At 36.0% G+C, this 12,916-nt stretch overlaps 1 protein-coding gene across 3 annotated transcripts in view; it reads right to left on the bottom strand.

Annotated features, from left to right (window-relative positions):
• The window catches only part of SLC1A3 (solute carrier family 1 member 3), a 57,886-nt gene that overhangs the window by 41,310 nt on the left and 3,660 nt on the right, over window positions 1-12,916 (bottom strand). The gene's annotated exons all lie outside the window — the stretch shown is intronic.

The following is a 12,916-nucleotide window of genomic DNA, read 5'->3' as shown; positions in this document are numbered from 1 at the left end:
ACATCTTTGTAACTTGTTCTTGTCCACTGTCCATTACTAGCATTTGGGCTAATTTTTGCTGTATAGAAAGTTGAATCAGATACTTAATTCAACTGCAGAAATAATTTATTTTACTGGCTTCCAGATTTATTCACTGAGGTGATATTTTTGTATAGCTGTACAAATGTTGGTCCATTTGTATCCACAAGGAAACAGATAGGAATGTGTCTTGAAGAAGACTGGGATTAATGTTTTTTGGCAGACAGGCATACTCAGATGTCCTGATAATTTTCATGGAACTGCATCCTTAGTGATATAATGGGCAGCAGAGGATTCTAGCTCTCTTATAAAACTTCCTATAACTTGGGTAGGTACCGAAGACGCCAGCACATAGCACCTAGTTCCAGTTATTGATCACTTGACCACAAGATTTTAGATTTGTAAATCCGTGCAGCAGGTATCTTCATTCCAAAATTTTATCAGCTAAAATATGTTGCTATGCCTCCTACACTAGCTTATTGCCAGCTATTGGCATAAGGAAATGACTACAACTCCCATGTTAGTAGCCTGTATTGTCTGACCATCCTGCTGGGAAACCTTTAAGACTGGGTAAGTTACAAGTATCCAGAAAAGTGTAGGAGAGAAAATCCCACTGTGAAACAGTGAGTGAAAAGCATTAAGAATTCAAGGGGAAAAAAAGCAAAGAGATCACACTGTGGAATAGAGTGATAGGACTGGAGAACATTTATTTTTGCCTCACTCATATTTTGTGGACTCTGGAAGTCAAAGTGCATTTTCTACAAATGATTTTATAAGTGAGAGTGAACTATAAAGTGCAGAAGGGCCCCAGAAGACCTGTGTTAAAATTTTCTTCTCTTAAGATTTGAAATTCCACTGCAGTTTTACTAATTATTTTCTTTTTATATGGGAAACACATTTCTCAGACATAAAGAATCCATCTGGACCCTTTGTTTCTTCACTTAATGAGCGTGACATTTTGACAACTGGGTAACAAGCAAATAGAGCTAGACCAGTCTTTTACTTAGGCTCCGGTCCTGCAATTAGTTCTACATGGATTAATCTCTGCACTAATACAAAGCCTTACTGAAGTTAGAGAGGGTTTCTGAGGCTGCTATAAGAACTAATACTTATGCTATACTCGAGGGTCTTGATTATCTCATCCACTACTGTCCAAGCAGTACAATGTTGGCTAAGAGAGAATCAGGACCCAAGTGGATGTTGATTCAATGAATATTACTGGTGGTATTCCTTTTTTTTTTTTTTTTCCCCTTGTCCTAATGTGCATTGTGCATAATTACAGTATTGCCCAACACCGTAATTTACAAGAAAATAATTCTGCAACATGGAAAATATGTGCCCTGGTGACCTGGTCTGACATCTGATATTTACTAATTCTTCAGCCTTAATCTTAGCACTACCATTGATTTATGTGAAGTCATGCCTAGGCCATAAAAACCTTTCTCTAACTCAGTTTCCCTACTGATAAAATAGAGTAGTAATTGCTTTACAGATCTCTCTGAATACTGTGTTAACATAGCCATCTTAGCAGCAAAAGAAGGAATTTAACCAAATGATTTTCTCATTGTAGACTGAAAATTAAAGCAGAACAGCATGATTTTATTAGCCTCTCTTGATTTTAGAATAAATGAAGATGAAATTTCGTTTTATGTTCTGGGTTCAATACTTAAGATACTGGATATTTCTTCCTGTCTGTTAAGATTTTATTAACAAACATAATGGTCATGAAAACAAACAAACAAAAAAATGAAAGTAGTTAAAATAGCTTTGACTTGTTTTAATTAATTGTTTAGAGCCAACACTTACAGGTTTTAAATAATCAGATAACACCACAAAATCATAATTAAAAGTCAGGCACAACAACAAGATATTAAAATTAATTCAGTATGAGCCATTAAACCTTTGGAAAATGTGCAGTATTTCAACAGCCATCCACATCAGTGTCTGGTAAGTGAGGTATGGATTAGCACCCTCCACAATCAGGACTGAGAAAGGTAAATAATGGAGCAGGCTTTTCTCAGAAAAGTTTCAAGTTTCTGATTAATTCTGAAAATTGTAATGAAACAAAGCCTTGTGTGAAACATACTGTACTGCCACAACCTGTAGGGCAGGTTTCCGTCTACCCTTTGTAACAGAAAAGAACAGCTCATCTACAATATCAGAGCCTAACCTCTTAAACAGTAAATGGTGTACAGTTTCTACACTGCTAGAAAGAGTAGATTCAACAGAATCTGTTTTGTTTTGTTTTTCTGGACAAAAATCAACAGTGTTTGTTTAAAATGAAGATCCGTATTCCATATGTCTGTAAAGTAGTACAAAGAAACAATTTATGCATAATAAAGCAAATCAGGTTACAGTTTAAAAATGTGGCTTTTGAGGTGTACTTCTCAGTGATACTCTCAAATTTATGGAAAATCTTTGTGCAGATAAATCTGATGACAATCAGATTAAACTTTTATCTATAGCATTTCTATTCCAGCGTATGTTCAAATTAGAATCTAACTTACATGAATTCAGTCAAGAGAGGATTTAAAACTTGAAAGGAGCAGAGGGGAAAATAATGTTGTTAGTAATGAGAATGGAACTGAAATGGCAGAAATGGCAGATATGATTTGGGATTGCTTGTTCCTAAAGCAGGAAAATATTGATGAATCAGTCTAGGCTTTTCCAAATGGCTGCGGTAACAGAAAGGAAACAAAAGTTTTCACTATTGCAGACAAATACCCTTTTATTTGAAATTTCTTAAATGGACTAACATCAGGGTGTGGTAAGTATTGAAATCTGAGTCTGAAGCAGCAATTAAAAAATAATATTTTTATACTCAGTTTTTAAGAACTATTTGGTTACTGAGTTTTGTTTTGTTTTTTCCTATGCTGTCATTACAAAATTTACTACTTTGAAATTATTCCATGGAGAAAATAAAGATATTCTTAACTGTGTTACATAATAATAAAAACTGTTTCACATGATACTTTATATTACTTAGAAAAAAGAAAGGTTGCACATCCATATGCAATTAAAACACCACATCAGTGAAAAAACAAACAAACAAACAAAAAAACCCCAAAGCTCTTAGAAGATGATAAACTGGTCTTTTTGCAGATCTAGGGGCTTACTCAAGAACTTCAGGGGAATTAATTCTTTTTTTTTGGCTTACCTCAATTAATTGCATATAAAAATTTAATACAGAAGGATGAGCTTTTTTTCTCTACTTCACGTAATTAATAACTTTAAAAAAGTAAGGAAGTTTACAAGAAATGGCAAGATATTTTTAAGTGAATAATAGCAGCAGTTCTGCTGAAGAAGTATTTTTCAATTTTAAAATTAATCCTTAAAAGCTTCCCTTGTCTATCTTACATCAGGAACACACAGAAAATAAAGCCACACAGTTTCTTGGAGTTTATATTCTTTAAACGTCTGTGTTCTGTATATTTCTGTACACGATCTAGCATGTTGCCTTTTTAATTGATCGTAAATCATTCAGATTTGTGTTGAGTGGAAAATTGTTAGATGGTATAAATTACTGTGAAAAAACTGCCCTCCAAATGAGATCAGAGAGCTATAGGGATTGGAAAGTATCACTGCAGGTCACCTAGTCCAAACTCCTGCAAAGAGGGTTCCCTATACTATAGATATTCTGCTTTTTACCAGTAAATTCCAAGTCACTGTTACATGAGCTCCTTTTCTTCAAAAGATTATTACAGTATTTATCTTTTCCAGGAGGAAATAGGAAATATCCATAGAACTGGAGAAGAGTTCCTTAGACTAAGTAGAATGGTCACTAAAATAATCACTGTTAAGCACGATCTTTCAGAAAACCTTGTGACCATCAAGCAAATAACATTTTGTTCTATGACAGAAATTAGGCTGGAGCCAGTGGAAGAATCAGGCTCCTACCAGACTAATGGGACATTGTATATTTCTGTTAGCCGCACAACCATTTCATTCTTATGTTCCAACAGAGTCCTGGGATGAATGCTTCTGTTTTTTGGGTCATTTGTTTTTGCTTAATTTACCATTCTGTTCTGACACCTTTTCTTCTAACAACCATTTTCAGATAAGACATCAACTGTATCTACTTAAGACAAACAGGTAAATAATCCCTCTAGAGATAAGGAATACTTTAAGGTGCCGACAAAATCACAATCATTCTTAACCTCTTGATCTCTTTTTTGTTTCATAATTTTGAATGAAACCTTCCACCTACTCTCTGCATATGGTAACTTATTCCTTTCTTGAGTTCTGATTTTCCCTATGTAGGTAGGAAGGTCTGTTCCCTTTGTCACCATTCTGAATAACCCAAATTCAGAATTCATCTTACTATTACATATTTGTATACTGTAGCAATATTCTTGTTAGTGACTTTTTAAATTTCTATTAATTATATCTTAAGTATTATTAACTCCTATTGTAACTGTTCTTTAGTAGCTAGGTGAAAAAAAGCTAGTGAGGTCTTGCAGGTGGATATGGTGAAGAAGGGTACGAGTTAATCTGGATGCAAATAACTCTCTCCATTCATTGTCTGAGAGATAGGATGGAGGGAGCCAGGAAAGAACTTGTTTAAAAGAGCTTAATATCCTAGACATGACTGGGGCAGAGGAGCCTGTGATATTTTGCTAAGGGACAGTTCTAGCAACAAAAATACCTGGCTTGTCCATGTATAAAGTAAGTCTATTTCAGTCAGGATGCACAGTGCTTATTGTGCACAATTGGATGTATACTTCTGTACGCAGTGATTGTGGCAGGCTTGGCATTTCAAGGGTACTGCTGAAGTCTTTGCCTATGTGATACTGAGCCAGGCTGCCAGACATCAAGTAATATAGCTGAAACTCCCGCTATGGAAGATCAGAAAACAGAGGCAAAAAATCTTCAAATTCCATCGGAATAGAATTTTAAGGCTGTAAAGAGAGGTTTTCTGGTATGAATTTGACTTTCTCCAAAAATTAGAGTTGCACTGGTGCTGGAGTTGTTCCTCATATCAGGGAAAAAGTCATTGTGTTACTTCTGCTTAGTCTCTGCAGGAATGCCATGGTGCTGGCTGCTATGCTAAGCAAAGAGGCTGTGCTGCGGTCTCCAGTCACTACAGAGGAGCCTGGACTTGACAGCCTTGTTGGGCCTTTGCACTGCTGCAAGCACATCAGCCCCTCCTTGGATATTGTGGACAAAAAGGCTACAAGTGGGAATGAGGAGTATGAAGCTGTAAGAACTGACAGGCTGAAGGATCTGGGCTTGATAAGATTGGAAAAGAGAAGGATGCATGGAGACATCATTGTGGCCTTCCAGAATTTAAAGAGATTTTAGAAACACGAGGGAAATCAACTTTTTACATGGGTAGATAGCGATAGAATGAGGGGAAATGACTATAAACTGAAGGAAGGGAGATTTAGGTTAGATGTCAATGGGACAGTTCTTACATAAGTAAGATGAAACAAGTAATTACAAAGATTTTCTAGAGATTTTGAAATGAAGAAGAGTTTTCACCGCTACACAAAATGCAACACACACCCAACACAGGTCAGATAGACTGTATTTTGGGAAGTATTGTTTAAAATTAAGACACTATTCAGTACTCTACAATGTTACAGTAATAACTTTTTTCATGCCTGGTTTTATTTTGCTCTCCAATCTTCTTGACAAATGTCCATATTTTCACTCCTATAAAGAGTAATTCCCAATAGATAAGAGGACTGGTGTCTTGTAAAGTTTACATAGTTCTTTTCTTGCCTTTACATTTCTTTCTTGCCTGTTTTTCATCAACTGAAAGCTGACATAATCCTAAACATCACAAAACTCTGCTCTTCTCTTCAACAGACTCATCTGCCTATCAGTAATCTTCTGTCTTTTTTACAGTACAGTAACACTCAGGAACTGCAGTCAATGAGACTGAGATCTCTCTGTGCCAAGAACTTTATGTAAACAAAATCAAAAAACAGGGCCCTATTCTGAAGAATGTCTGGTGTAGCTTAATGGAGAGCCTGAGTTTAGACCTTGATAGTTGCATTTATTTGTGTATTTTGATTTCACCTTAGACATACATTACAAAACATTTCTTCGCAGGCTCAGTTTCCTTGATGTGCAGTTTTATATGATCATCTGTGAGACACTTGAATTATGCATTTATATCTCTGTGGAGCTAGCCCAACTTTCTCATTCCTACAAAACCACCTGTTAATTGAACTCAGCACTAATAGTCTAAACCTGCAATTGAGGTATTTGCCACTGAGGATTAAGTTTTTGTTGAATCAAGATATGCCTGTGCCAGACCTGTTTGGGTCATGGAACATAATTCACATGGCAGATTTTGTCAGAAGATTTAAAAGATTTCTTATCCAGTACTTTACTGACATATGCAAACAATCTGGACAGAATTGAAAGGAAGGATTTCCAGATGTGGAATATATCAGGTTTGAGGATCAATGTGATCCTTTATTATTGAAAGAAATCATATTCTGTCAATAAGGAATTCAGGTTCATTAGTGGTATTCATTGGAACATGTTATTATCATTTCAAAAAGATGGTTAGGCTGCTTTCAGTCAGTTATATTTGTTCAGATGAGACTCCTAAAAATCTTATTATGACTTTGATCAGACTGCCTAGATCTAGAATCTTCCATCCTTTCTGATCAGTAGTCAACAGCCTCTTCCAGTGTATGAATTTCAAAAAGTTCTTCATTTCATTTCATTTTGATGAGGACCCATTTGAGCTTTTTAATTAACTGACTTCTTATGAGTTGTAATTTGAAGGTACAGTGGGTGGTCTGTCAGTCTGAAAATGTTGTATGAGGGAGGATTGAACTGGATGTAACTTCCACATCAATTCTGATACCTTTCCTCTCACTTCTAAGCATTCAGAATGGAAGGTCACAAAAAAAAAAAAAAAAAAAAAAAAAAAAAAAAAAAAAAAAGCAAAGGAAAACTGGCAGCTGGAACAGCACTTAATCACAAAGCGCCTCAGCCCAAATTTTGACCTTCAAAGTCCCTCTAGATAAAATAGCTTAGTTGTGAGACTGTAAAGTTAATGGAAACTTCTTTTCTTTTTCATTCTTTCTTTTTTTCTTTCTTTTTTTCTTTTTTAAGTTTCCTTTTCACAGTTCTGCTTGTCTTTTTTCTTAGAATTGCCATGATCAGTTTTCTTATTTCCAATCTAAGTACTGGAGAACAAGAAGCCGAATACAGCTAACACATATATGCAGAGAATCAGCTGGATTTGGAATGCCCTATGTTACTGTTATTTCACCAATGATTTCCTTACTACGTGGGGCTCCCTGCTAAAGATGAGTGTTTTCACCATTAGGATAAAACACTACACTTCCTTTTGTTCTCTTGGCATATAACTTTCAATCTCTCACTTCCTTCTGCCCAATGACATAACTTTGAAAGATATGGTGGAATCCATTCTTAAACTCAGATTTTGAAAGGGAAAGTGCAAGTTGATTCCTCAAGAGCCATTGACACTATGCCCAAGGTGGTGATTCACATACTTCTGGATTTTGACTGTTTGGAAGTATCTGCCATGATCCAAATTAACAGAAAGGAGTGGGAGCAGGAATGCAGTTCTGCTTTATTTTACCTCCTGTCAAGATTGTAACAGTTACATATCTGCTTTGCAGACTTGCGGGGTCACACTTTGAATCTCCTTGCTCTCAACCATATTCTACAAAGATACTCAGCTCTGAGATATGAATTTCATGTACAGCAAGCTCCCTTCACTTAATTTAAGGCTTTAGAGGACTAGGTTATAAGTCCCTGTTTGTTGATGTATATGCTCCCAAGTCAAAAAGATTTCAAAAGCCATCAAAAATTATGCAGTAACTTAATCCATCAGCTAGGAATTTCTTCATTAATAGTTTCACTACAGTCAAGCTATGATAGTGTCTGTTTTTCTGGTTGTTTTTCGTTTGTTTGTTTGTTTAAACTTGGTTCTTGTGTCTTCTAAAAACTGACTATTTTCTAAAGGCAATTTGAAGAAGTAGTTTATGTTCAAGTGTAAATACCGTTTACCACATAAATTGCATCTTTTATACACCTTTGTGGAGGAAATGAATTTTCAGTTGGGCCAGGTTACTGAAATGTTAAAAAACCAATCATGTACTGTGTAGAGGCTAAGGTGATTCTGATTTATGGTCTTACAGCAGTGCTAATAGGCAGTAGGTAGCCATGTCAAATTTAAAGGAAGAAAATACTATTCCTTTTTCAATTTTTGGAATTGAACGACATCCAAAAGTTGAATATAAAAACTGCTAAGAGAAGAAACTTGGTACTACATCTACAGAGGATAAGAATAGCACTTTGTTACCCTTCTGATTCTCATACTATCCTTCTGACTTTGCCTCCCTTCCAACTTTTAACTGCTTGTCCTTTCAGTGATATGTATAGTTCAGTTGATCTATTACTGAACTTTTGCATGGTTTTAAAAGTTAAATTCCCTGGGATTGCATCATGTTAGTTAAAAGCACCCATGTTGTCAGTACAGTTCCAGCTCTGCAGTGTTGATGCAATGAAAAAATTAATCAAGTACCTACAAAAATCAATCTGGAATTATTTCCATTTGTTTCTGCCCCATTTATCACATCACCTTCCACAATCAGTTGCCTCACTGCTTCCTAATAGACAATATCAGCATCAGTATATTCTGTGAAGAGCTCATTCAGAGAAATTAGCATACGAAGTAGAAATCTCTGAGCTCCTTTTCTGTTATTTATCAGTTACTTTCTCTTACTGCTCCAAAGGTCCAAGACAGACTGTCTAGGCAACAAATATGTGACAAAATATGGTAAATGCAAAGGATAATAGGTGAGTTCTAATCTGAAATTTAATGAAATACAAAATGTGAATGTGATGTACAGGAAAAGAAAGAATTGGGAGAATGGACAGGATATACACACAACTAATGTAACTGGGTGGACTATTTTTTGCACTTAACCTTGTAAAGAAGGAGTGAAATAATCAAAAAGTTAATATCTCCCAGCTGCTACATATTCAGTTATTTCATCATTTTTAGCAGCCTTATGAATATTTAGAAGATTGAATTTCTTAATTTATCTCTTTCATTATGGATTGTTTTGTGTTCTTTTTCAAATACTTTCATATCATAAATCTCACAAACTTTCAGATTCCTGATTATTTCAAGAATATTCAACCAAATAAATTAATAAATAAGCTTCTGGAATTAATAAATGACTGAATATGACATATTGGACTACACTTTCATTTTGGGCAACTGAAAGGCATTCCAGTGCTGATGGCTACTCATTGAAGTGTTTGAGTAGCTAGGGTGCTAGTAAAAACCTAAAGAGCTTAAACATTTACTCAGCATTCAAGTCACTACCACTTTGTTCTTGATTTTGTATTGCTTTGCAGTCACCACAGTAACTACAGCACACATACAGAAAAGTGAAAAGAACTGAACAGGCCTGAAAATAGTTTGTCACCAAAATATTTCTCTATTTCTCCCTAATGCTCACAAAACTACAAACTCTTTCTTGATGGTCTTTTATACTCATTTCTTTTGTACCTTATCCTTTGATGGCACGATTGACATGTTCTATGAGTACTGCAATAAAAGTTATCAGCAAATCTCTTAGAAATCACTGAACACAGTAAATGCCTTTGTTAATGGCCTGTGCTCCACTCTAAAAAGCCTTGAAATTCATTTTGTACAGAGTACTATTAAATAAATAAATTTAAATTGAATTTCTAGAGCAAGTTTTGAAAATGCCAGCAATGCCTACATTTTCACAAGCTGTATGAAGAAAACAGTGAATAGATGACTCTCTGGATTGATTTGTGATTGCCCAGAAATGTTACATTTCAGCACCACCTGGCAAGCCTACTGATTGGCCTAACAAAAGCAAATAAGATATTAAGGTAACATTGAGCATATCTTGCACCTTTGCTAACATCTGTACTGGTACTGAATACACAGCTTTTATTTAGCAGCCATGTGAATTGTCGTTACTACACTGCATATGGCAGTCAGACAAGTAGCACTGGGCTGTTTCATTAACACCAGAATGTTCTTAATACATGCATGTTTTTAAAACATTCTTTTATATGTTTTTATTACATTGCTAGGAGGGTTCATGCGGTAAGAAAGAGCCATTGTGTAGCGCATGTTCTTCAGGAAAATGCTGGGATAAAGACATCCTCTGACTTCATAAAAGACAGAATTTCTTCACATCTCCCTAAGCTATCTTGATTTATTTCTATGTATTTTGCCTTTTGCTGGCATCACATTTTTTTGTTACATTTACAATATTTTCTCACGTGGGACTCACCTATCGCAACAACTTCTCCTACCATGATGGATCTCTGTTTTGTTCTCATGAAAATTTTACCAAGATTTCTGTCAGCACTGTCACTGTGCACACTTCCAGTGTGCAATAGTGTCATATAACCTTCTCTTCAATGGATACAGGATATACAGGATATCTACCAGTAGCAGAAAGCAAATTGCTTCAAAGTACAAGATTCTGTCCTTTATTATTATTTTTTTTTTTTTTTTTTTGGTAATCCATGGGTTCTGTTTACCCGTGTGTCACTTGCATAATTTTAAATTACTGTCGGGACGTGTAGTGTGTTGAGATAGGAGAATTTGCAACTCTGGACCTCTGCACAGCTTCTCACTGTCCAGATCTTTTAGGTTTTTTGTTTGTTTGTTTTTAAATACTGGATCATCTGCAGGATTTATTTAACTCTGCTTTCTAGCTTCACATTACACTTTTAACTGCTTTGTTTGAAAGGACATCAGAAAGTTTTGTGATCATATGGAAGGCACACACTTGTTGTAGGATAGATCTTGTATATGCCTGTCAGCAATTCACATTTTTCGTGAGATTCCCTGCAGTTTCAGAGGACTGCATGTCATGATGCAGACAACCTGAGCTCTCTTTGGTGGGTAGGTAGCAAGAAACACAAATTGGTTCCCAGAATGAGCTCCATCTCCATCCCTCTTGACTGGTGCCATGGTAGTTTCATTTCTATGCAGAAAGAGCTTTTTATTGTACTTGCTTCACAACTTCCTTTCTCACTGAGCCTCTTAGTTATAACAGTATGTTTTTCTGTGAACAGCTTCCCAGGAGTTCTGTGAGCTTGGAGCTTTCCTTTAGTACAAGTTCAGAATCTACAAGATATTTTAGGGCACTCAGAAGTCCTGCCAGAGCAAAATCTGGACTTGTGTGCATTTCTGGAAAATGGGAGGTCGGTAACAGAGAATTGTGTCCGCTGGAGGAAGAACATATGAAAGGAAGGCATTTTGGGGACAGGATGATGAAGTGAAGTAGCGTGGGAGAGAGGGCAGCCCCTGAGATTCTGCCAGTAATTTGGCTAACACTTCAAAGGTGGTAACACTTCCTGCAGATTTTCCATGAGCCACCCCGGCATCAACCCTACCTTAAACAGCTCCTGGTCATCACAACACTGAATTCACCAATGGTCAGCTTCCTAAATTCACCTCACATATCTATTGGCTTTTGCCAACATCTACTGATTAAAAAAAAACAAACAACAAAACATATTTTAATATTTCTAGCTGAGCCAGCAGAATCTGAAAAAAATAATTTTAACTCACTTTGCTGACCATGCTTTTCTCAGTCTCTCGAAGGTCTTGAAAGTAGTTTAAATTTATCTAAAAATGGCAATAGTTATGATAATGCAAATGATATACTAGACAGAACCTGCCTATGCAAAATGAGAAGTCAGAGGAAACTTACTTGAGATTTAAAAAAATAGAGAATAGCATGTGAATAATCATCAGTGAGAGTTATAACTCCTGGAACATTCATCATTAGATTTTTAAAGAGTAACTGTTTTGGTATTGGAACAGATAATTTAGAAATCAATTCAGAATTGGACTGCAGGCAGAAGTGAAGGTAATTGATTGTATTTCTCCTTCCCAAGTGAATGCCACAAAATCTCTGCTCTGTCACTAAAAATCAGTTCTCAAAGAACTGCACATTGCAGCCATCCACTTCATAACAAAGTGCTTGTTTCCACAGACACTCACTCACAAGAAATACTCGAATACTTGCTTCAAGCTACAGTCCTGGATGTGGGCTAGGGCAGATGATCCAATCCACTTGATATCTACCAGCATGGATCCTACTCAGCAGAAAATTCATAAATGGTCTACTGAGTGGGCTTTTTCTTCTCACTCCCTAGGCAAAAGCAGCCTAAAACAAATGCTTCTGAGAAATTGCCGTTTTCGTTTAAGATAAAATTTCGATTTTCTGCAGTTGAGTCTTCATTAAAATTGATGGACTGACAGCCGTAGAAATTGACGTGTTCTATCTCCACAGATTTCAGAAAGCATTAAAGATCTTTTACCTGAGCATAGGTTGGTCTCTACCTATATTCTCATTTAAGAATCTCTGATGAGACAATCAGTAATCCTAACTTGTGGGTTATTTCTATAATATTTATTGCTATCTGCTAGGAAAGGACTGAGCCCTCCACCTGATTTTTCACAGATCATCAAACAGCTAAGAGATAATAAGAATTCTGTCCAGACTAGACAGATGAAGCACAACCACTGAATATTTTCCAAACTCTTAAGCCAACTGTTTCCTATTTCTGTATTTTTCCACAACAGTGAAAACTTATCCAAAAAGAGTTTTACCTTTTTATAGCTGCCAAGTGTGAACATGCTGTTCTAATCACACATGTAATGTAGAATTACACCAACCATGTGAGAAATTTTTTGAATATTCCTTAATAGCAATGAGAAGATTCTTTAAGATATTACAGCAGTCAGAGGTGTCCACAGGTTTGTGAGCATAATTTTAGCATTTGAGTCATCTGAGGCTGCACATTTTTGTCAGTTCTCCAACCTGAGTTCCATCTTTACTGTACTCTGCCCTGGCTGTAGGTGGTAGTGGAGTTATGGGCAGCTGTTTGTCAT

Source organism: Coturnix japonica, chromosome Z (genome assembly GCF_001577835.2).
Source record: "Coturnix japonica isolate 7356 chromosome Z, Coturnix japonica 2.1, whole genome shotgun sequence".
In the NCBI taxonomy this organism is placed as follows: Eukaryota; Metazoa; Chordata; class Aves; order Galliformes; family Phasianidae; genus Coturnix; species Coturnix japonica.
This window is presented reverse-complemented; position numbering and strand designations above follow the sequence as displayed.